Source organism: Taudactylus pleione, unplaced genomic scaffold (genome assembly GCF_031769625.1).
Source record: "Taudactylus pleione unplaced genomic scaffold, aTauple2 ptg000138l, whole genome shotgun sequence".
Taxonomy (NCBI): Eukaryota; Metazoa; Chordata; class Amphibia; order Anura; family Myobatrachidae; genus Taudactylus; species Taudactylus pleione.
The window spans coordinates 5,470,868-5,497,183 of NW_028284540.1; positions in this window are offsets into that span (position 1 = coordinate 5,470,868).

The following is a 26,316-nucleotide window of genomic DNA, read 5'->3' on the forward strand; positions in this document are numbered from 1 at the left end:
TGAGTGGGTGTTGAATTCCATCTTTCATTCATTTACTTTCTGGATGCGGATAAGGTTGTATGGTCCCTGCAGGTCAATCTTCAAAAAAACAAAAGCCTCATGCGGTTGATCAAAGAGGACTTAAATGAGCTTCAGAGGATACGTATTCTCGACTGTGATAATGTTCAATCCCCTGAAGTCAATACAAGGTCATAGTGTAACATCTTTCTTTTGAACGACAAAGAAACCTGCTCCGACCATGCACTTGGATGGCTAAATAAATCCTTTTTCCAAAGCCTCCTGAATATACTCCTGCATAGCTTTATTCTCAGGAACAGATAAAGAATAAAGCCTGCCATTTGGGAGTCTGGTGCCCAGTAAAAGATCAATGGCACAATCAAAGGACCGATGAGGCCGTAGAATTACGGCCTTCTTCTTAGAGAACACTTCAGCCAAGTCATGATAAAGATCGGGGATTGACGGAGACTCTAATGGTTTGGCACTGATAGATGAACAGGACAAGACAGACAACGGGCAAAACAAGAGGACCCCACTGCAATATTTCACCAGTTTGCCAAATTGGGAACCACGATCTGAGACAATGTCTAAAGGAAGTCCATGAAGTCTAAAAACATGTTGGATAAAGAGTACTGCCAATTCTTTAGCTGAAGGCAATTTGCTGAGAGGAACAAAATGCATCATCTTTGAAAACCAGTCCATGATGGGCCAGATGACCGAACAGCAAGAAGATGATGGTAGAACCATCATGAAATCCATCACAATATGAGTCCACGGTTTAAGAGGAGTAGGCAGTGGACATAACAGGCCTAAAGGAGTAATCTGGAGAGTCTTGTTTCTGGAACAGACTTCACAAGCTGCCACAAACTCACGAAAATCACGAAACATGGACTGCCACCAAACAGAACAGGGGAGTAGTTCAAGAGTTCTCGCAATGCCTGGATGACCAACAGCTTTGTATGAGTGGAAATCATTGAGGACTGCCTTACATTTCTCTAGGACAAACATCAACCCTGGAAGTATTTCAGGAGGAGTTTCGGACTGATACTGCCTAAGCGAATCAGCCAAGGTTCTTGTCAGAGATAGATGAATTCGGGATGCCAGAATTATATTTTCTTCTTCAACACTAGGACAATAATCGATGGGAAAGCTATGTGAAAGCGCATCTGCCCTCACGTTCCTGGAACCCGGTTGAAAGGAGATGATAAAATTGAAGCGGGTGAAGAACAGGGCAAATCTTGCTTGTCTAGCCTTCAGCCTCTTGGCAGTCTCAATATATGCCAGATATTTATGGTCCATCAAGACAGAGAACACATGGTTAGCCCCCTCTAACCAGTGTCTCCAATGTTCAAACGCCCACTTAATGGCCAGAAGCTCACGTTTGCCCACATTGTAGTTTCTCTCCGCTGAATCAAATTTCCGAAAGAAGAAGGTGCACAGGTGAAGATTGCTATCCTCCAAATCTTTCTGAGATAGGATGGCTCCAACTCCAATCTCAGAGGCATCCACTTCAACCACAAAAGAGAGATCTGGATTAGGGTGTCGAAGAACAGGAGCCAACACAAAAGCCATCTTGTGGGAGTTGAATGCGTGAATAGTGCTAACGGACCAATTAGCAACATCGGCCCCTTTCTTAGTCAAATCCACGATGGGTGAGACAATTGAGGAAAAGGATCTGATGAACCTGTGGTAATAGTTCGCAAAACCAAGGAACTGCTGAATGCCTTTAGTGATGTGCATTAATCCAGGATAGCCTTCACCTTATTAGTATCCATGGAGAAACCATGAGAAGAGATGATGTAACCTAAGAAGGAGACCTCTTCCACCTTGAACTCGCATTTCTCCAACTTGGCACACATATCATTATCAAGGAGCCTTTGCATCACCAGTCTCATGTGCTGTTGATGCTGTTTCACAGACTTAGAGTAGATGAGGGTGTCATATATATGTAGACAACAGCAAAGACTCCCAGGAACTCCCTTAATACCTCATTAATAAAATCCTGGAAGACGGCTGGGGCATTGGAGAGACTGAACAGCATAACTAGATATTAAAATTGCCCTGAGTGGGTGTTGAATTCCATCTTTCATTCATCTTTCTGGATGCAGATAAGGTTGTACACTCCCTGCAGGTCAATCTTCAAAAAAACAAAAGCCTGCCATTGGGAAGTCTGGTGCCCAGTAAAAGATTAGTGCACAATCAAAGGAGCGATGAGGTGGTAGAACATCAGCCTTCTTCTTAGAGGACACTTCAGCCAAGTCATGATAAGGAGTGGGGATTGATGGAGACTCTAATGGTATGGCACTGATAGATGAACAGGACGAGACAGACAACAGGCAAAACAAGAGGACCCCCCACTGCAATATTTCACCAGTGTGCCACTGGATCACCGGGTTATGCTTTTTCAGCCATGGTAACCCCAGTACAATGGGTGCCAGCGGACATTGGAGAAGAATAAATTATATCTCTTCCTGATGCAAAACTCCAATGGTCAACTGTAATGGTGGAGTCCGGAAAGCAATCGGAACCTTGGAAAGATTTCTGCCATCTAGACCAATGACTGTGACTGGACTACATAATGATTCAGGAGAAAGCCCCAGTGTCTCAAAGAATGTCAGGTCCATGAAGTTATCCATGACTCCACTGCCACCTAGACCTTGCCTTTTCCCCACTTAATGGGACAGAGCTGAGCCATATGTCATTTACCTCCACAGTACATACAAAGACCCAGGGTCTCATTCAGACCCGCTCGCGAGTGCAGGACGCTCACAAGCGGGTCGATGGTACCCAAATGCGCATGCGCACGTCGGAGGGAGCTCCGTCGTACGCATGCGCGAGACCCGAATAATGGCGGCCAATCCATCACTATGGGTCTCGCACTAAAGGGGGCGTGTTGTCGATGGTGACTGACAGCACGCCCCCTTTAGTGGGCGTGCTGGGGGCATGGTTGCCAGACGGAGGCGTTCCCATGGGAACACCTACCGTCTGGGTCCGGCCCCACTGACATCACTAGTGATGTCAGTGGGAGTGATTTTGGCTCTGAGAGAGCCAAAATCACTCCTGGGCTTGCGGCAGTGAGACCCTACCGCAGGGTCTGGTCGCAAGCCCGATGGTCGCGATGGTCTTGACTATCGCGACCATCATCATGGACGCTCGCATAAGCTGTGGGTGGTCACCCACAGCTATGTGAGCATCCAAGAGGCCGCTCCATTTTCAGGTAGGAGGGCCCTGATTCAGAGCGAGCGCTCTGGTCAGAGCGTCCGGCTCTGAATCAGGCCCCCAGTATGCATCTCCTCCATCTCTCTTCTGCAGGAAGACGAAAGGCTCCCGATTGCATAGGCTCTTCCAGTTCTGCCAGAGACACCCAAAGAGGAGAGCGAAGAGCCAGAGATGGCAGATTCTTATCCAACCTGCGTTCCCGGAGACGCCGGTCAATACGGATGGTCAGACTCCTTAGATCAGCCATGGTTTCAGCCGAAGGATGTTGGACCAATATGTCCTTTATCTGATCTGAGAGCCCCCACCGGAACTGCATCTGGAGAGCTGAGTCAATCCACCCAGAGTCAACTGACCATTTACAAAATTCCATACAGTAGTCCTCTGCTGCTTAGTTCTCCTGTTTTAGAGACAGGAAGCTAGCCTCAGCCATGGCTGCTTTGTCCAGATCATGATAGAGTAATCCCAAGACAGTGAAAAAGGTGTCCACAGTCTGAAGAGTAGTCGAGGTGGAAGGAAGGCTGAAGGCCCAAGTTTGTGGGTCTCCCTGTAAAAGAGAGATTACAGGACTGATAACTTGGCTATATGTGGCCTTTAGGCCAAGTAGCAGCCTTTGGGCTATGTAGCAGCCTTGATGGCTGGTAAACTTAGCTAGTTGTGGCCTTTGGGATGATTATCAGCCTTTGGACTGAGTAGCAGCCTCTGGTCTGAGTAGCAGCCTTTGTGCTGTGTAGCAGCTTAGAGGGCTGGAAATTTAGCTAGAAGTGCTGAGTGCCACCTGGAAGACACTAGCAGCAGTTCATAGGATTGCATACTCAGGACGCTGAGGTGCGCTTCGTGCTGCCAGGTTGACACTAGTGGCAGTTCACAGGATTGCATACTCAGGATGCTGAGGTGCACATAAGTGCTACTGGGATGATACTAGCAGCAGTACACTGGATTGCGTACTCAGGACACTGAGGTGCGCTTAGTGCAGCCGAGATGACACTAGCGGCAGTACACAGGATTGCACACTAAGGACACTGGGTTGCGCACTTTGGATACTGAGTACAGTTGTGCCACCTGGATGACACAAATGGCAGAGTGCTGGTATGGCAGGGATAGCAAAGCTGACTGGATCACTTGGAACTCGACTGTATACAGAAGACAATGCCAGAACTGGAAACATGTGAAACGCTATCACCGGCATCAGAGCAACATTCGCACCAGGAGGAAATAGCCGCAGGAGCCAATCCAAAACAGCCAGGGATGATGGACATTTGATGAGGAGGAGTTCAGCGAACATCCGCCTGGCATTAGCCTCGCCCTGCCTTAGCACTGCGGCAGCTTGTGACACCTGGACAATTAATTGTGTTTTTTTCTATTTTTTCCTACAATTACACCATATAAAAATGGTGTTAACTTTTGGAGAAATGTTTGGAGAAAAGTTTTTTTTTCTTATCAATCACTATTGAAACCTATGGAGACACTATCAATAAGGGGGCCTGTTAATTATCACTTAAGGGCCCATTACACATGAGGAAATGCTAGTTTCTGTATGTTCTAAGTAAGGCACCCATTCATTATTAGGGTCCAGACAGGGCCGCCTAGTATTCAGGAAACTCTGATAACAGTTTTTGGAGTTTGCTTGCAAGAACTACTGTAACTCCATCTTCAGTTGGCACTAGTACTCTGATCCCGACTCCTTCCTATGGGAAGGAGGTCTGGGGTTGCGAAGAACGATACTTTCATCACAAAAAGTAACCTTTGGCTGTGCGCATCCTTTGGCTGTGTGGGAAGATCGGAAAGAGAAACCTTACCTTCCTTAAGATAAGTTAAAAAAAAGTTGTGGATAATTCCCAAAACATATAAACAGTGCAAGGCAGTGCGAGGTCCCCAATATGTGAAAAGTATTTGGAACAAATAGCATATGATGTACCCACCCAATTCACATGGTTAGACTTTTTTAATCTTCTTATACAGTATAGATCAACATAATTACAATTTTATGTATACAGAATCAAACTCACATATACAATTAAAATATGGTATAAAATCTAAGCTTATAAAATCTAAACTTGCATGCAATATAACATATAATATATGCATGCCCCATTGTTTGGAATTCCTCTCAATCCAAGTATAAAATGTGATGTTGAGAGTTTTATACATCACAGGATAGTATTTACTATATTGGGCATTACTGTATATTTGTAATAGACTGAGGGGTTTGGTTCCTGTTGATCTGGCAGCACAGTTGACATAGTAGTTAGTATTGCTGCCTCACATCACTGAGTTTGTTTTTCACAAGGGCTCTATATGTGTGGTGTTTGTATGTTCTACTTGTGTTTGCATGGGTTTGCTCTAAGTACTCCAGTTTCCTCCCACAATCCAAAAATGTACTGGAGGTTAATTGATTGCTTGCAAAAAACTAACTCTAGTGTATATGTGTGTCCATGTGATAGTTTCTTGCAGTGGTTGTGAGGTTAATGAAAATTTTCTTACCGGTAAGTGTTTTGTTTACAGCGCCCAATCTGTGTCCTTCACATGGGTTCAGTCCCATGTTGTTCTGGTCCTTAAGATGATTACCTTGTATTTGTGGTTTTGTGCATAATGTCTTAGGCCTCCTAATGCTGGGCATACACTGCCAGATAAAATACCTTTCAGACTGACAGACATTTTATCTGGCAGCCTGTCACCCTGCAGATATTCCAGGCATACACTGTTAGATATCTCACAGTGTATAGTCCCCGATATCTGTGCTCCTTCCCTGGGGAGGAGACATTCCCTGTTCCTTGCCTGTGAAGGAACAGGGGAAATGTTTGTTGGTCGGCGGCGGCTGGGCAAACACTGCCTGATGCGGCTGGCTTCTAATTTACAAAATATCACATCAGATGGACATGCTGGACGATCCGGCATGCCCGACCAAGTGATATTTTAACATTAGTAGGCCACGCACACAGTATAATTATCTGGGTGATTCGGTGATATCGGGTGGATTGGCCTGATAATTGTAAAGTGTATGCCCAGCATTTGTTATATGCCAAACACGTCTTGTGAAATATCCTCTGACAAAGTTCCTGATGAAACGTGCAGAGTGGTCACTATTTTAACCCTTTTTCTATAATATTTATCTTTAGGTTATTCTATACATAAAATTTTCCCCATGAGTAGAATATAAAATCATGCTCTCATTATTGCTCACATACTTCTAGATAATTTTCCTAAATATCTGATTGGTAAGGATTTTCAATGAGTTTAATAAGTAATAACCTACTGCTTGAAAGCAGTAAATACATTTCAGTAACATACAAAAAAATAGTTATACATGAAATTATAAATGAAATATTCATATCAGGTTTGCTGTTCCTTTCAATTTAATTTGTTATTAGAAATATTCCTACATAATGAAATATTCATAACCTATTTTCAAATTTGAAATTACTTTTATCTTCACAGTTTTTAGTTATTTTGGCTGCTGTCTCTGTGAACCCTTTTATATTTGGCTATTAGTTATCAAAACATCCAACGCATGCACATTTATTCAAGTCATCTGAAATCACGAGTACATTTTCTTTAGAAGTGTGTGTGTGTGTGTGTGGGGGGGGGGGGTAATTTTTTTTTCTTTTTTTCTTTTTAAAACCTTCACAGACATATAAATCTTTCACAATGCCAAGAAAATTAAACATTAATCTAAATGGATATTGGAGATTGCCTGTTGTTTGCAACAAATCTCTTCTAGGAAACAATGTAATCCGGATTAATCTATGAACAGTATAGAAAAAAAAGGATTTTACTGGTTAACAGGTCGATGAGTGATATAATTGAAAACTCGCTTCCCTTGACCACTTGAAGACTAATCTGACATTCTAGGGTGGCAAACTGCATCATTACAGAGCAAGATTGATTATACAAGTAAAGACTCACTGCAGCTCTCTGCATCCTTAATAGTATATTATAATTAGGGGTGAGCGGGTTCGGATTTCTGAAATCCGAACCCCCCCGAGCCCCCCCGATCCGAGTCCGATCCGAGTCAGGCTCGACTTTTCCCGCCTGACTCGGATCTGAAATCGAGGCAAAACGTCATCATCCCGCCTTCCGAGTCTCGCGGGTTTTGGATCCTATATAAGGTACCCGCGTCGGCGCCATTTTCTCACTCGGCTGTGGACAGTGAAGAGGGAGGGTGGGAGTTAGGGCTGTGTAGTGTAGTGTAGTGTAGTGCTGCTGTTGTCCACTACTTCAAAGTCCATAGGGGCTGGCTGTGTTGTGCTGTGCTGCTGTTGTTAATAGGGGCTGTGTCCACTACTTCAAAGTCCATAGGGGCTGGCTGGACTGTGTTGTGCAGTCAGTTCTCCATAGGGGCTGTGTCCACTCCAAAGTCCTGTGCAGTGTCCCAGTCCTAAAGGAGTGCTGTAGTGTTGTCCAGGGGGTGCTCTGTCCATCAGGGGTGCTCCCCCCAAGTGCTAAAAAAATAATATATTTTCTGTGTTTGTGAATTGTGTGCGCAGTAGCCGCACGTGCATCAACAAAGTAGTGCCAAGCGTGCGCCTGTGTCATAAGTAAAGGGCCGGCTGGCTTGACCGTTAAGGGTGCTGTAACCCCCGAAAGTACACTCCAGTCCAAACCAAAAAAAAAATTATTTTCTGTGTTTGTGAATTGTGTGCGCAGTAGCCGCACGTGCATCAACAAAGTAGTGCCAAGCGTGCGCCTGTGTCATAAGTAAAGGGCCGGCTGGCTTGACCGTTAAGGGTGCTGTAACCCCCGAAAGTACACTCCAGTCCAAACCAAAAAAAAAATTATTTTCTGTGTTTGTGAATTGTGTGCGCAGTAGCCGCACGTGCATCAACAAAGTAGTGCCAAGCGTGCACCTGTGTCATAAGTAAAGGGCCGGCTGGCTTGACCGTTAAGGGTGCTGTAACCCCCGAAAGTACACTCCAGTCCAAACCAAAAAAAAAATTATTTTCTGTGTTTGTGAATTGTGTGCGCAGTAGCCGCACGTGCATCAACAAAGTAGTGCCAAGCGTGCGCCTGTGTCATAAGTAAAGGGCCGGCTGGCTTGACCGTTAAAGGGTGCTGTAACCCCCAAAGTACACTCCAGTCCAAACCAAAAAAAAAATTATTTTCTGTGTTTGTGAATTGTGTGCGCAGTAGCCGCACGTGCATCAACAAAGTAGTGCCAAGAGTGCGCCTGTGTCATAAGTAAAGGGCCGGCTGGCTTGACCGTTAAAGGGTGCTGTAACCCACAAAGTACACTCCAGTCCAAACCAAAAAAAAAATTATTTTCTGTGTTTAGCCGCACGTATATATCAAATCGATATAACATAAATGGAGGACCAAACTTTCTCCGATAAAAATAAAATAGAGAAAGATCAAGAACCACTTCCTCCTAGTGCTGAAGCTGCTGCCACTAGTCATGACATAGACGATAACATGCCATCAACGTCGTCTGCCAAGGCCGATGCCCAATGTCATAGTAGAGGGCACATACAATCCCAAATGGCAAAGTTCAGGAAAATGACCTTGAAAAAGACATTTAAATCAGCTGAAGAGAAACGTAAACTTGCCAATATGCCATTTACGACACGGAGTGGCAAGGAACGGCTAAGGTCGATCCCTAGTATGTTCATGACTAGTGGTTCAGCTTCACATGACGATGGAAGCCCTCCTCCCACTAAAAAAATCAAAAGAGTTAAGCTGGCAAAAGCACAGCGAAGAACTGTGCTTTCTAAGAAGATATCACAAATCCCCAAGGAGAGTCCAAGTGTGGTGGTGGTTGCGATGCCTGACCTTCCCAGCACTGGACGGGAAGAGGTGGCTCTTTCCACCATTTGCACGCCCCCTGCAAGTGCTGAAAGGAGCACCCACAGTCCACTTGCTGATATGCAAATTGAAGATGTCACTGTTGAAGTACAACAGGATGAGGATACTGGTGTAGCTGGCGCTGAGGAGGAAGTTGGCGAGGAGGATTCTGATGGTGATGTGGTTTGTTTAAATCAGGCTCCGGGGGAGACAGTTGTTGTCCGTGGGATGAAAAAGCCCATCACGGTCATGCCTGGGCAGAAGACCAAACATTCCACCTCTTTGGTCTGGCAATATTTCTATCCAAATCCGGACAACAACTGTCTTGCCATATGTACCATATGTAAAGGTGAAATAAGTAGGGGTAGGGACGTCAACCACCTAGGAACATCCTCCCTTATACGGCACCTGCAGCGCGTTCATAAAAAGTTACTGTCAAGTTCAGAAACTTTGGCTAAGACCGTAAGCAGTCCAGGGACACCTAAATCCCGTTGTCCTGTTGTATCCAAGCGCCTGCAAACCACACCGTCAACTCCCTCCTCGTCAATTTCCTCCTTAGTCAGGATCGGAAGTAGTCCTGCAGGCCATGTCACTGGCATGACTGACTCTCCTATCTGGGATTCCTCTGGAGGATCCTGCATTGCTACGCCTACTGCTGCCGCTGCTGCTGTTGCTGCTGCTGGGAGTCGTTCATCATCCCAGAGAGGAAGTAGGAACACCACTACTTTTACTAAACAATTGACCCTCCAACAGTCCTTAGCGAGGAGGATGAAGTACGACAGCAGTCATCCTGAAGCAAAACGTATAACTGAGGCCTTGACTGCTATGTTGGTGTTAGACGTGCATCCGGTATCCGCCATTAGTGCAGTGGGATTTAGACAATTGATGGAGGTAGTGTGTCCCCGGTTCCAAATCCCGTCTAGATTCCACTTCACTAGGCAGGCGATACCGAGACTGTACAGAAACGTCAGAAAAAGTGTCCTCAGTGTCCTGAAAAATGCCGTTGTACACAATGTCCACTTAACCACGGACATGTGGACAAGTGGAACAGGGCAGACTAAGGACTATATGACTGTGACAGCCCACTGGGTAGATGTATCACCTTACGCAGCAACAGCAGCAGCGTCACCAGTAGCAGCATCTCAGAAACGCCAGCTCGTTACAAGGCAGGCTACGCTGTGTATCACCGGTTTCAGTAAGAGGCACACCGCCGACAACCTCTTAGAGAAACTGAGGGAAATCATCGCCCAGTGGCTTACCCCACTTAGACTCTCCTGGGGATTTGTGATATCTGACAATGCCACCAATATTGTGCGGGCATTACATCTGGGCAAATTCCAGCACGTCCCATGTTTTGCTCACACAATAAACTTGGTGGTGCAGAATTTTCTGAAAAGCGACAGGGATGTGCAGGAGACGCTTTGGGTGGCCCGAAAAATTTCTGGCCACTTTCGCCATTCAGCGACTGCGTGCCGAAGACTGGAGCGCCAGCAAACACTCTTGAACCTGCCCCGCCATCACCTGAAGCAAGAGGTTGTGACCCGGTGGAACTCAACCCTCTATATGCTTCAGAGGATGGAGGAGCAGCAAAAGGCCATACAAGCCTATACATCCACCTATGACATAGGCAAAGGAGGGGGTATGCACCTGACTCAAGCGCAGTGGAGAATGATTTCCGTGTTGTGCAAGGTTCTCCAGCCCTTTGAACTTGCCACACGTGAAGTCAGTTCAGAAACAGCCAGCTTGAGTCAGGTCATTCCCCTCATCAGGCTTTTGCAGAAGCAGCTGGAGAAAGTGAAGGAGGAGCTAAGACGGAGCAATTCCGCTCGGCATGTGGGACTTGTGGATGAAGCCCTTCATTCGCTTTGCCAGGATTCCAGGGTGGTCAATCTGTTGAAATCAGACCACTACATTTTGGCCACCGTGCTTGATCCTAGGTTTAAAGCCTATGTGGTGTCTCTCTTTCCGGCCGACACAAGCCTGCAGAGGTGCAAAGACCTGCTGGTGAACACACTGTCAGCTGAAGCGGAACGTGACACGTCAACGGCTCCTTCTTCATTTTCTCCTGCAACTGGGGCTGCCAGGAAAAAACTTAGGTATCCTAAGCAACCCGCTGGCGGTGATGCAGGGCAGGCAGGACCAAGTTTGGACATCTGGTCCGGACTGAAGGACCTGGCAACAATTTCTGACATGTCTACTGTCACTGCATATGATACTGTCACCATTGACAGAATGGTGGAGGATTACATCGGTGACAGCATCCAAGTAGGCATGTCAGACAGTCCATACCTGTACTGGCAGGAAAAAGAGGCAATTTGGAGGCCCCTGTACAAGCTGGCTCTATTTTACCTGAGTTGCCCCCCCTCCAGTGTGTACTCCGAAAGAGTGTTTAGTGCAGCCGGGAACCTTGTCAGCGAAAGGCGTAGGAGGTTGCTTCCACAGAATGTGGAGAAGATGATGTTCATCAAAATGAATTATCAGCTCTTCCAGGGAGACCAGCCTCCAGAAGGTACAGAGGGACCTGTGGTGGTGGATTCAAGTGGGGACGAGTTAATACTTTGTGAGGATGAGGATGTACACACTGAAGAGCGTGAGGAATCGGTGGATGAGGAGGATGAGGATGACATCTTGCCTCCGTAGAGCCAGTTTGTGCAGGGACACATTAATTGCCAGCTTGTTTTGTGGGGGCCCAAACGAACCAATCATTTCAGCCACAGTTGTGTGGCAGACCCTGGCGCTGAAATGATTGATTTGTTAAAGTGTGCATGTCCTGTTTATACAACATAAGGGTGGGTGGGAGGGCCCAAGGACAATTCCATCTTGCACTTCTTTTTTTTCTTTGCATTATGTACAGTTTGGGGCCTAGTTTTTCTAACTGCCATCCTGTCTGCCACTGCAGTGTCACTCCTAGATGGGTCACGTGTTTGTGCCGCCCACTCGAGTCGCTTAGCATAGTCATCCAGCTACCTCGGTGCAACCTTTTGGACATGAAACACTATTGTGAGGTGTGAGGTGTTCAGAATAGACTGGAAATGAGTGGAAATTAAGGTTATTGAGGTTAATAATAGCATAGGAGCAGAGAAACCAACAAATTCTGTGATTTTAGCTGTTTTTATGCTTTTTAAAAAAAAAATACAGATCCAAAACACAAAACCCAGAACCCAAAACACGGAAGGGTGGTTTTGGCAAAACCAATCCAGATCCAAAACACGAAGAAAGATCCAGATCCAAAACCAAAACACAAAACACGAAAAGTGGCCGGTGCACACCCCTAATTATAATAAGTAAACAGCAGTGATTCGAGTGGGACAACACCCACACTAAGATTTCATTTGATGTCTCCCTTTGATGTATTCATGCACGTTAATAAATTACAGAGAAGAGTTGGAGTTAAACTAAATTCAATTCAGAGAGGTCGAAGAAAAGAGACTGCATGTATTGAATAACATAATGTTCAATCCTAATTCATACAATTATTTAATATATTTGGGTCTATTGCTTCAGGCATTGCTCCACCCTTAACTAAAAAAATGGAAATGATGTGGATTTTTTTAAATCAATTTATACTGTATATAGAAAATTGCATTTAGATGAACTATTCTCATGATCTGCCAGATTTGCCAATGGCTATAAAATACCAATACAAAGATACAGTGCTTCTCGAAGCAGGCAAAAAGAGTTTGGGTATGAAGTCAGGAAGCCGGTGGTCGAAACACTGACCGCTGGCTTCCTGACAGTGAAATTCCGGCAAGGGTCTAATGATAGGCGTCTAAATACCAACGCCTATCTTTAACCCCACTACGAAATCCTGACACCCGGCATACCAATTGTAGGTAAACCGGGCGGTGGGAGCTGATAGCCACAGGGTTAGGGTCTCCTGGGAGAAGTTAGGGTTAGGCACCCCCTGGGAGGGTTAGGGTTAGGCTAGGGGAATGGGGGTTAAGGTCAGGCACCCACGGGGGTAGGTTAGGGTTAGGCACCCCCCAGGGAGGGTTAGGTTTACGGTGTAGGGAGGGGGGTTAGGTTTAGGTACCCCTGGGGGGAGGTTAGGGATAGGCACTAGTGGGGAGGTTAGGGTTGGGCACCCCTAAGGGAGGGTTAGGGCTAGGGGGAGAGGGTTAGGGATAGCCTTTATACTTACCCTGTCGGGATCTCCATATTCTGATCTTCCGGCATCGCTATTTCATCCGCCGGGCTGACGTCCAGCGGTATAACATACCGATTCCGTTCCTCCACCCATGAAATGACTATTCTTGTAAATTAAAGTTCTCTGAAAGTAATCTTTTGCTTTGAAATATATTGTTACTTGTGTATTGATACAATGCGATTATAACTAGGGGGAAATGTGGTCTTTTTTGTCATGTTGCTACTAATTTATTCACACAGGAGATTCTGGCCCTGATTCAGACCCACTCGCAAGCGGCTGTCCGCTCGCAAGTGGGTCGATGTTCTGCACTGAGCATGCGCACCACGGAGGGAGCTCCGTCGTGCGCATGCGCCAGACGCGACGAGCGAAGGAAAGTCCTTCGCTCGTTGAGTCTGATCAAAGGAGGCGTGCTGTCGATGTTGATTGACAGCACGCCCCCTTTGGTGTGCGTGCCGGGGGCGTGCCTCCCTGACGGGGGCGTTCCCAAGGGAACGCCTCCCGTCAGAAGCCAGCCCACTGACATCACTAGTGATATCAGTGGGAGTGATTTTGGCTCTGATAGAGCCAAAATCACTCCGGGCCTTGCGGTTGAAAACCTCAAACGCAGGCTCCTGCTCGCAGTTTCAATGGTCGCGATGGTCACGACCATCACGGCCATCAAACTGCACGCTCGTATAGGCTGTGGGTGGTGACCCACAGCTATACGAGCGTCCAGGAGGACGCTCCATTTTTATGGAGGGCGGCCCTCATTCAGAGCGTGCGCTCTGCTCAGAGCGTACGGCTCTGAATGAGGGCCTCTATTCTATCACAGAATACAACAGAACCCTAACAGTAAAAAATTTGACCATACACAGTGAGGTGAAAAATCCTGCTCTACCTCCCGACACTAATGTTAGTTAATAGTAAGACGGTATCACCAGCAGCAAGTGAGAGAAGCTTGGTGAGGACTTCACAGATATATAAAAAAGAATGGAAACTAAATCCAGGTAAAAGCCTGGATCTCACTGCTATGTATAATCCCAATAATCTGCTTTGGTAATAAACTAAATGTGCTTCCCATTAAAACACATACAAGGCTTGCAAGATATATATATATATATATATATATATATATACATTTTTAAACAAATGTAAAAAGAAAAACACATATTCAAATAAATTAAAACCATATATATGGCACTTATAATATCAATAAAATGCTTACTCCACTTGTGCAATTTTAGTTCAGGATACTTGTGACTTTGGCATTGATACAACTCAACATTTAGTCTGATATATATACTTTGTATAAAGTTAGATGTAATTTAGCTAAATTAGCTCAAATCATATGGGTTACAAGTAGTATGCGTCCTGATTGTTATTAAATTATGTCTATTTAAATAAACTGTTTGCACATAGACCAATAGTTCTATAACCACTTGCCTGGCACAGTCGTATCAGATATGACCACACCAGGCTGGGCTTTCCCTGACATGGTCATATCTGATACGACCAATCAGAAGTGCCCACTAGATGGCTGCAAGAAGCTAATCTTCCTGCAGCTGCCTACATCAGAGGGACCTGCTGGTCACTCTGCAACTGTGGCATTCCCTCTAGCATATCCAGATCACTGCTAACCACAGTGATCGGGCATCTTGTGGCACTCCCCTCCCAGCGTGGCTGCAGACTCCAGTGTATCCTGATCACTGTGGCCAGCAGTGATTGGGCAGCCTGCTGACCCTCCTCCCTTGGTAGCTGAAAGTAGGAGAAGCCGAGCACCACATCATCTGCTCGGGTGCCTGCTGCGTGTCCCTTCTCCCGGCACTGCGGCTGCTTCATCGTCCCCGGGTTAACCACCTACTCCTTCCTCTTTCTCCCAGTGCGGCGGCGGTGATGGCTGCTGTGTCCCTTGGCTGGAAACCTCCTTTCTCCTCCTCCTCCTCCTACCTCCTTCCTCCCTCCTCATCCTCACAGCAGCTGCGACGATGATGGCGGCAGATCCTGTGTCCCCTGGCCGGACATCTCCTCCTCCCAGCATGGTGGCGACTTCTGTGTCCCCCGGCGGGCCACCTCCTCCCGGCGTGGCTGTGTCAGTGCTGCTCTGTAAGTTCCGGCCACTACAGCCAGTGGCATCCATACCACACCACCCTTCAAGCTTCGCCTCTGTCCCAATCACTGCTGGACACAGTGATTGGGCAGTGGATTGTGTTATAGATATGTGTATATATAGCTATATATCTATAATATATATATATATATATATATATATGTGTGTGTGTGTGTATGTATTATATATGTATGTTTATATTTGTAATATATATATATATATATATATATATATATACACTGTATGTGTTTGTATATTCACTATAGATATATATATATATGCACAGTATTATTATTATTATTATTATTATTATTATTATTATTATTATTATTATTATTGTTATTATCCTTTATTTATATGGTGCCACAAAAGTTTCGCAATGCCTTGCACAGTACATAATTGAGCACACAAGAAAAAACAGTAATAGTAGTTGAAAACAATGCAGGACAAGGACATGGTTTATAAACATTGCTGCATACCACAAGCAGCAGGGCATAAGCAACCAAGTGTTAGGTGCCAATTGGGGAGTTAGGAGTACATGATAGTATAAGTAAGGGAGGAAAAGCACATGAGGGATGAGGGCCCTGCTCATGAGAGCTTACATTCTAAAGGTGGGGAATATATAAATGTATATATAGGTATGGGATTGTATTCCCTCTGCCCCCCTAACCTGCCTTCAGGGGTGCCTAAAACCTCCCCCTGTTATTGCCTAAACCTAATCTCGCTCCCTAAACCTAACCCTTCCTGGGGGGTGCCTAACCCTAACCCCCCCCCTTCCCCTAGCCTAAGCCTAACCCTAACTTCCCCGGTGGTGCCTAACCCTAAGTCCCGCCAGAGTGGCCTAAATCTAACCCTTCCCACCCCCTGTTGCTAACAGAATGGGTACCCGTACTTACCTCGATTGGGACTGTGGCGTTATGTATTCCGGCACCGGGATTATGACAGGCGATGGTGCCTTGGTATATGGTATATATACTGTTTGTATATATATATATATATATAATGGTGGCCCTGTGTTGATCAAGACTCGATACGGTGCCTCCGATTAGGGATGGTATACTATAGGTCACCGACCATCGATGGTTTGCAAATGTTGATGCACCATTGATGGCAGCCCCACAACAGATGTTTTGGAAACATCGATGGCTGCAGTCTCAAATAATTGATGGGTTCTATTGATGGTTGAACCCATTGGACATCGATGGTACAGTTGACAATGGCCATCACTACAGTATACCATAAATATTGCTATTTTTATGGTATACGGTGTTTTAAAAAAAAGTTTTTTTTATAAAATTGTGTTGGAAAAGTTTTTAAAAGATGGTCTTGAACTAATTCAATAATAAAACAAACCGACAATTTCTGAGCGTTTTAAAAAAAAAATTTGTCAGTTAAGTGGTTAAGGCAGTTTATTTTCACTGGCATCTCAGTGAATTATAAAGTAGTAATAGAATATACTGACAGTGCACTTTATAGTTACCCATTCTGAGCAATGTCCTTGGCTCTCACCAGGTCCAGTACACACAAGTACAGATAGAATGAGTGTGTAAGAAGAAGAGGTTGGAGATGGGTCTTTGGAGTGCAGGAGGGAGAGAGACACTGTGAAATGGAAAAAAAGTAGAGCGATGAAGACAATGTAGTGTACACTACTTATGAGGCCTAAAGGGGCTGCTGGGGCTGGCTGCGTCCTCCTGGGCAGGGGGGGGTGGGTGGGAATGTTACTGTTACACAAGTACAGAAAGAATGAGTGTGTAAGGAAAAGAGGTTGGAGATGGGTCTTTGGAGTACAGGAGGGAGAGAGACACTGTAGAAGACAATGTACAGTAGTGTACAGTACTTACAAGGCCTGCAAGGGAAGCAGTGTTGACGATCTGTGAAAAAAAACCATAATGTAATTTTGACACAAAAAAAATTCAATATTGTCAATGTAGCCCGACTGCATGGCATCGTTACCAATATCCCCAGATTGAGCTGCATGTACAGCACACTGGGGATATCATTGACCTCTCGATGGAGCGAGCGTGCGCACCGTTGCTCGTTTACTGCATACACACTAGACAATATGAACAATATATCATTGAATGATATAGTTATCATTCATCAAAATCATCTGGTGTGTAAGCCGCTTAAGACAGGTCACGAAACATACTGTACAGTACTGGAAAAAAAAAAAGAAAACACAAATACAGTACTGAAATAATTAGTGGATAAGGAGATGAGGTTAGAGATTGGTCTTTGGAGTACAGGAGTGAAAGAGAGACACTGTGAAAAGGAAAAAAAGGAGAGAGATAGAAGACAATGTAGTTTACAGTCCTTACAGTATGTGGCCTTGGAAGGTGGCTGGGCCTGGCTGCAGGGTCCTGGGCAGGGGGTAGTGCTGAGGCCTGGAAGGCTGGTGGTGGTGGTGGCGATCTGTGAATAAAAAAACATACTGTAATGTCATTTTGACAAAGAATTAAAAAAATTTCAATACTGTAAATGGAGCCTAAGTATACTATTACACTTTTTCGGCAGTACTATTACACTTCTTTGGAGTACAGGAGAGAGAGAAAGACACTTTAAAAGGAAAAAAAGGAGAGTGATAGAAGACAATGTAGTGTACAGTACTCACGTGGCCCTGAAAGGTGACTAGGTCTGGCTGCAGGGTCCTGGGCAGGGGGGAGGGCTGAGGCCTGGTAGGGTGGCAGTGATGGCGGCGATCTGTGAAAAAAAACATACTGTAAGGTAATTTTGACAAAGAAGAATTTAAAAAATGCCAGTACTGTAAATGGAGCCTTTTTTGGCAGTATAAGACAAGGTGACTGAAACATGCATGTACTGTACTGTACAGTACTGCACTGTACTGGAAAAAAACACAAGTACAGTTCTGTACAGTAAGAATTTGTGATAGCGCTCATAGAGCATATCATCTAGTGTGTACAGTATGAGCCATTTGGAGCACAGTAGGGAGAAAAACATTAAGAAAAGGGAAAAAAGAGAGATACAGTAGAAGACAATGTACAGTAATGTACAGTACAGTACTTATGAAGATGTGGTAGGGCGACTAAAGGCAGCTACTGCCTCATGGAACTGCAACCTTTCTGTTCCTGTGGTAAAACTAAACACTGTAATGTACAGTACTGTACAGTAAATTTTGATTGTGAACAATTGGACTATACCAAAAATCCTTATGTACGAAAAGTCTCTACCTGAATAACAAGAAACAAATACAGTATACTGTAGTACAAAAACTAGTCTGTGAAGCTGGCATTGGGCCCAACATGGTAGACTGTAGTATGGTAATAAAAATATACAGTATAATTACAGAAGTTACTGTATGCCCAAGTGGTGGCTCCTCACACAGAGGCTCTGTGGCCAGCACTGTTGCCACCCCACGAGCTGTGCTTTTGCCTAACAGGGTGCCAGGATCACCACCCAGCTGTTAGAAGGGACACAAAGCTCTGGTCCTGGACTTCCCTGGTGAGAGGCGGGGCTGCAGCACAGTTCAAAATTCAAATAGGGGAGCCACACCAACTGTCATTTTAAACGCTGCCAAACATCACTGGTTGGGACTCACTGGCAGTTGGTGTGACTCCCCTATTTGAATTTTGGACTGTACTGCAGCCCCACCTCTGGAGCCGCCACCAATCATAAATTACCAGGGAAGTCCAGGACCAGAGCATTGTGTCCCTCCTGGAGTGGGTCATGGTAGAAGGTATGATAATGTCATAATGTCAGACTTAAATGGGGCAGGGCCAGCACAGATAAACAGTGTGTAAGTCAACATACATTTGGTCGACAGGCATTAGGTTGACCAGGAAAAAGGTTGACTGTGACTCATGACAACATACAGTATTTGCCAACATGGCAATAGATAACAATGGATGACATGTTGCCAAAATATTTAGCAAATACAGTCATTATCACCACAAATACAGTATGGTGGGTCAACTTGCCTTTTGTTAAGTTTACTGTACAAACAAGCCATGTCGACCAATTGTGTGTTGCCCTTTGTCCATGTTGATCTAATGACCCTGTCAATCAAATCTCTGTCGGTCATGTGAGTGTGAGGTACAGTGTATGTCACAGTAGTGCATTGTATTTGGTACTGTACTGTAATTACTGTACTGTAATTGTACAGCAATTCTGTACTTACTGCACAGGAGGCGCCTTCTGATATGCAACAATCGAGGTGCATCTCTCCGGTTAAGGTCCGACAAGGGCTGTTGGAGGACCTGGACAGTGCGCTGGCAGTCAAATGTGGCCAGGATATCTATCTTTGCTCTCCTATAGGCGAGCGTCTTCTTCCGGATGTTGGAAAGAGGTCTGTCTCTCCACTTTACCAGGAGAAGAAGCTTGCCTTGGGTGAAGCTCTGTTAGCCATCTTACCCACTATAAGATGCACACATGATGCACTCAGGATGCACTCAGGACGCACGACACTCATTCATCACACACATGACAGGTGCAGTTCTTGGTATGGCAGGCATCTGTGGTGTAGTGGTTAGGAGAGCGCAAGGCAGTGTGGATGTCCCGGGTTTGAATCCTGGAAGGCTGCAATTTTTTTATTTTATTATTATTTTTGCCTTTTTAGGACACAAGGGCAAACCTTGAGCTGACTGCTTACAGTAAATGGCTAACAGAGCGTCCTTTATTATGGTAATGAAAGGCTCTTGCTTGCTTTGGGGGAAGGGACAAGATGCACTGTGTGTGACTCCCGACCCACTGGGTATGCACATTACTACTGTATGAGCCTCCCTTCGCCACAGCATAACATGACTAGCAGGGGGCTACATGGCTACAGAGTGGCTCCACTGGACATGAACCAGAGATCCCATTTGCAAGTCCCGGAGCTGGCAGCTACCACAGCGCCAATGTGCCGACAGTGCCGCAAGTGTGTGTCCCCTCTTTCAAACAGAGCCCACTACCAGTGTTTGAAGTCATGAAATCACTATATTGTTTAAGTCTGGGACAGTGCCGACAGTGCCACAAGTGTGCATTTTAAAATGCACAATCAGTTTGTAATTCAGAGACCTCACTTTTAAACCAGGCCCACTACTAGTTTCCAAAGTCATAAAATCACTAGAGTGTCTAAGTCTGGTACAGTTCCAGCAATGCCACAAGTGTGTGTCTTAAAACGCACATTCAGGTTATAAGAAACCAACACATTCATAGCAGCATATTAGTTGTCCAAGCAGATGGGGGATGGTGTCCTTGGCAATGGTCACCATTCCTTGCCTTTTCAGGACACAAAGGGGAAACCTTGAGCTGACTGCTTACAGTAAATGGCTAACAGAGCATCCTTTATTATGGTAATGAAAGACTCTTGCCTGCTTTGGAGGAAGGGACCAGATGCACTGTGTGTGACTCCCGAACCACTGGGCATGCGTAGTACTACTGTATGAGCCTCCTTACGCCACAGCATAGCGCTACTAGCAGGATGCTACATGGCTATGGAGTGACTTCACTGGGCATGCGCCAGAGATCCCATTGTAACCCCTGGAGCTGACAGCCACCAAAGTGCCAGCAATGCTGCAAGTTTGCACTTTAAAATGCACACTTAGTTTGTAATACAGAGACCTCACTTTTAAACAGAGCCCACTACTAGTTTCTAAAGTCATGAAATCACTACAGTGTCTAAGTCTCGGACAGCGCCAACAGCGCCAACATTGCCGCAAGTGTGCAACTTCAACCACACAGTCAGTTTCTAATACAGAGATCCCACTTTCACTGTGTGTGACTCCCAACCACTGGGTATGTGCAGTACTATAATCCTCTATATGCCATGGCGTAGCGTGACTGGTGTATGGAGTGCCTCCACTCGGCATGAGCCAGAGATCCCATTGCAACCCCTAGATCTGGCAGCCACCACAGCGCCGACGTGCTGAGGGCCTGATTCAGAGCCGAATGCTCTGACCAGAGCGCTCGCTCTGATTCAGGGCCCTCCTCCATGAAAATGGAGCATCCTCCTGGACGCTCGCATAGCTGTGGGTGACCACCCACAGCTTATGCGAACGTCCATGATGATGGTCGCGATGGTCAAGACCATCGCGACCATCGGGCTTGCGACGGAGACCCTGCAGTAGGGTCTCGTCTGCCACAAGCCCTGGAGAGCTACAGCATGTAATACACCACTTAACCACTGGATGGCGAGTGCTCCACTGATGTAATTTGTACTGAATACGGTACTGTTATATTGATATTGCATGTTCGCACAGCCAATTTTTTTAATATCACATAAGCTCTTAAAATTGGATGCAAATCAGTACACATACTGTACATACAGAAGCTGTACAGTAGTATAATTGCCATGTTCTTATGATGGTACAACCGATACTATGCATTACTGAGATGCACGCACAGCTCAATGAGATGGGATGAATTACTCTCTAATGGTGGGGTACTGTGTATATATGTACCAGTATAACATTTTGAAAGGAAGACATTTTCGTATTATTAAAAACAGCAGCGGGTGGGTGGAGTGCACAAGGATGAGCCCGCTATTGACATGTGTACACATTGCCTGCTGTAATTCACATCACATACACAACAGGTATCAATATAACAGTACGGTATTGAGTACAAATTACATCAGTGGAGCACTCGCCATCCAGTGGTTAAGTGGTGTATTACATGCTGTAGCGTATTACATCAGTGGAGCCAAAATCACTCCCACTGACATCACTAGTGATGTCAGTGGGGGCGGCTTCAGACGGTAGGCATTCCCATGGCAACGCCTCCGTCTGGCAGAGACACCTCTTTCAAATAGAGCCCACTACCACATGTCAATAGCGGGCTCATCCTTGTGCACTCCACCCACCCGCTGCTGTTTTTAATAATACGAAAATGTCTTCCTTTCAAAATGTTATACTGGTACATATATACACAGTACCCCACCATTAAAGAGTAATTCATCCCATCTCATTGAGCTGTGCGTGCATCTCAGTAATGCATAGTATCGGTTGTACCGTCATAAGAACATGGCAATTATACTACTGTACAGCTTCTGTATGTACAGTATGTGTACTGATTTGCATCCCATTTTAAGAGCTTATGTGATATTAAAAAAATTGGCTGTGCGAACATGCAATATCAATATAACAGTACGGTATTCAGTACAAATTACATCAGTGGAGCACTCGCCATCCAGTGGTTAAGTGGTGTATTACATGCTGTAGCGTATCTTTCGTTGAAGAATACCATGGTCCGCCAAAGTCCAGCTTTCCATGGCGTGACACAGAGGCATGAATGGCACGCTATGAGCAACAAACTAGCTGGGCCCATCTGTACATTAGATTTGCAGATAAGTGAATAACATATCTTGCTCCTGCTTTGTGTTGTGTCAGTGTCCGACAGACCTGTACTATATTGGCTGTCGTGAGATGCACTTTCTCCAGCTATCTCTGCTGGCACCATGCCAGGTAAGATGTGCCTGGTTGCTGCGCTGTGCTATTGTACATTCGCCTCTGGACCACTTGAGGACATAATTTGCTCTGGTACATATGCACAGTCTTTACTTTTCTTTTTATCTATATATGTAGGAAACTGCACACCCCTTTCTTTTAGACTACTAGAACTGATTTGCCCCTATAATGGCAAAAGCTATAAACCATTCCCTTTGTAGGACCCTCTCAATATTTTTTATTACTTGGAGGCAGTATAGCAGCCTGGGTAAGAATGACAGACTTGCATTCTTTACATTAGCAGAAAATTGCACAGGAAAGTTGATTCTCTCATAGATACAGGTCTACTCCTTCATATGCACATATTCTGAACCTCTGGAGTCTGGGAGACTAGTGATGCTTGTTTTGTTTGTGATGAAGAGGGAGGAAATACTCCATTACACACATAAATATAAAAAAAAGTAATTTATTGAAAATAAATATAGTTTATTACAGCAAAAAAAAACTGACAAGAGCAGATACCTCATCAGAATTCTAAAGAAAGCTAAGTTGTATGTGCTGAGTATGGAAATGTATAGCAAAGTCAGATGTGTATCATTTTTTCCATTTGTAATTTAAATAATGACCAAATACAGAAAGCTATTATTTCATTGAAATATACTCTGACAGCTGATTGCAGGAGATATTTCAAAGATGGATGGAAAAGTACCGGTATTAGATTGAAGAAGGCTACACATAACTACTTATTCATAGCTCTTTACCAATCACATTTGACCTGACTCATTTCAATTATTTGTTCAAGTCCCTAACTATAGTAGTAAACTGGTTTAACAAACTGTGGTAATTAGGGGTGTGCACCGGCCACTTTTCGTGTTTTGTGTTTTGGTTTTGGATCTGGATCTTTCTTCGTGTTTTGGATCTGGATTGGTTTTGCCAAAACCACCCTTCCATGTTTTGGGTTCTGGGTTTTGTGTTTTGGATCTGTATTTTTTTGAAAAAAAGCATAAAAACAGCTAAAATCACAGAATTTGTGTGTTTTTCTGCTCCTATGCTATTATTAACCTCAATAACCTTAATTTCCACTCATTTCCAGTCTATTCTGAACACCTCACACCTCACAATAGTGTTTTTATGTCCAAAAGGTTGCACCGAGGTAGCTGGATGACTATGCTAAGAGATACGAGTGTGCGGCACAAACACGTGGTCCATCTAGGAGTGGCACTGCAGTGGCAGACAAGATGGCAGTTTGAAAAACTAGGCCCCAAACTATACATAATGCAAAGAAAAAAAAGAGGTGCAAGATGGAATTGTCCTTGGGCCCTCCCACCCACCCTTATGTTGTATAAACAGGACATGCACACTTTAACAAACTAATCATTTCAGCGCCAGGGTCTGCCACACGACTGTAGCTGAAATGATTGGTTCGTTTGGGCCCCCACAAGACAAGCTGGCAATTAATCTGTCCCTGCACAAACTGGCTCTACGGAGGCAAGATGTCGTCCTCATCCTCCTCATCCACCGATTCCTCACCCTCTTCAGTGTTGTGTACATCCTCATCCTCACAGAGTATTAATTCGTCCCCGCTGGAATCCACAACCACAGGTCCCTCTGTACGTTCTGGAGGCTGGTCTCCCTGGAAGAGTTGATAATTCATTTTATGAACATCATCTTCTCCACATTTTGTGGAAGCAACCTCCTACGCCTTTCGCTGACAAGGTTCCCGGCTGCACTAAACACTCTTTCGGAGTACACACTGGAGGGGGGGCAACTCAGGTAAAATAGAGCCAGTTTGTACAGGGACCTCCAAATTGCTTCTTTTTCCTGCCAGTACAGGTACGGACTGTCTGACATGCCTACTTGGATGCTGTCACCGATGTAATCCTTTAACAGACAGACGCACGCTTGTCGCTGCTGCTTTGAGGATGCAAGTGCAGCTACAGCCCACACAATTCACAAAGACAGAAAAAAAAAGAACAATATTTTTATTGTTTGTGTAGCACACTTTGAGGGTGTCACCACCCTTTAACAGACAGACGCACGCTTGTCGCTGCTGCTTTGAGGATGCAAGCGCAGCTACAGCCCACACAATTCACAAAGACAGAAAAAAAAAGAACAATATTTTTATTGTTTGTGTAGCACACTTTGAGGGTGTCACCACCCTTTAACAGACAGACGCACGCTTTTCGCTGCTGCTTTAAGGATGCAGGTGCGGCTACAGCCCACACATTTCACAAAGACAGAAAAAAAAGAACAATATTTTTATTGTTTGTGTAGCACACTTTGAGGGTGTCACCACCCTTTAACAGACAGACACACGCTTGTCGCTGCTGCTTTAAGGATACAGCTGCGGCTACAGCCCACACATTTCACAAAGACAGAAAAAAAAGAACAATATTTTTATTGTTTGTGTAGCACACTTTGAGGGTGTCACCACCCTTTAACAGACAGATGCACACTTGTCGCTGCTGCTTTATGGATGCAGGTGCGGCTACAGCCCACACATTTCACAAAGACAGAAAAAAAAAGAACAATATTTTTATTGTTTGTGTAGCACACTTTGAGGGTGTCACCACCCTTTAACAGACAGACGCACGCTTGTCGCTGCTGCTTTAAGGATGCAGGTGCGGCTACAGCCCACACATTTCACAAAGACAGAAAAAAAAGAAGAATATTTTTATTGTTTGTGTAGCACACTTTGAGGGTGTCACCACCCTTTAACAGACAGACGCACGCTTGTCGCTGCTGCTTTAAGGATGCAGGTGCGGCTGCAGCCCACACATTTCACAAAGACAGAAAAAAAAAGGACAATATTTTTATTGTTTGTGTAGCACACTTTGAGGGTGTCACCACCCTTTAACAGACAGACGCACGCTTGTCGCTGCTGCTTTGAGGATGCAAGTGCAGCTACAGCCCACACAATTCACAAAGACAGAAAAAAAAGAAGAATATTTTTATTGTTTGTGTAGCACACTTTGAGGGTGTCACCACCCTTTAACAGACAGACGCACACTTCCTGCTGCTGCTTTAAGGATGCAGGTGCGGCTACAGCCCACACATTTCACAAAGACAGAAAAAAAAGAACAATATTTTTATTGTTTGTGTAGCACACTTTGAGGGTGTCACCACCCTTTAACAGACAGACGCACGCTTGTCGCTGCTGCTTTATGGATGCAGGTGCGGCTACAGCCCACACATTTCACAAAGACAGAAAAAAAAGAACAATATTTTTATTGTTTGTGTAGCACACTTTGAGGGTGTCACCACCCTTTAACAGACAGACGCACGCTTGTCGCTGCTGCTTTAAGGATGCAGGTGCGGCTGCAGCCCACACATTTCACAAAGACAGAAAAAAAAGGACAATATTTTTATTGTTTGTGTAGCACACTTTGAGGGTGTCACCACCCTTTAACAGACAGACGCACGCTTGTCGCTGCTGCTTTGAGGATGCAAGTGCAGCTACAGCCCACACAATTCACAAAGACAGAAAAAAAAGAAGAATATTTTTATTGTTTGTGTAGCACACTTTGAGGGTGTCACCACCCTTTAACAGACAGACGCACGCTTGTCGCTGCTGCTTTGAGGATGCAGGTGGAATCTAGACGGGATTTGGAACCGCGGACACACTACCTCCATCAATTGTCTGAATCCCACTGCACTAATGGCGGATACCGGACGCACGTCTAACACCAACATAGCAGTCAAGGCCTCAG